Raw genomic sequence first — 354 nt, forward strand, 5'->3', positions numbered from 1 at the left:
AAATAGTTAACCGATTTTAACAATATTATAATCAAAAAAAAAGTAATCAATGTACATTTCTTTTAATATATATTAACAGTTGCAAATCATTTGTAATGGTGCACAAAAATCCAGTTTCGTTACAACTTTGCAAAATTTTACCACTTTTTCACTGCTTATATATAGCTGTTTACAAAAGTTGCAAAGTTTTTATGAAAACGTAAAGCGATTTTAACCGTGTTATAATCAAAAGAAAGATAATCGGTTTACCTTTCTTTTGATATATATTAAGAGTTGCAAATCATTTATGGTGGTTCAGAAAAATTAAGTTTTCTTACAACTTTGCAAAATTTGTCAAGTTGGACCTACACTTTG

This window comes from Rhagoletis pomonella, unplaced genomic scaffold (genome assembly GCF_013731165.1).
Source record: "Rhagoletis pomonella isolate Grant_MI unplaced genomic scaffold, Rhpom_1.0 Rhpom_scaffold_02611, whole genome shotgun sequence".
NCBI lineage: Eukaryota > Metazoa > Arthropoda > Insecta > Diptera > Tephritidae > Rhagoletis > Rhagoletis pomonella.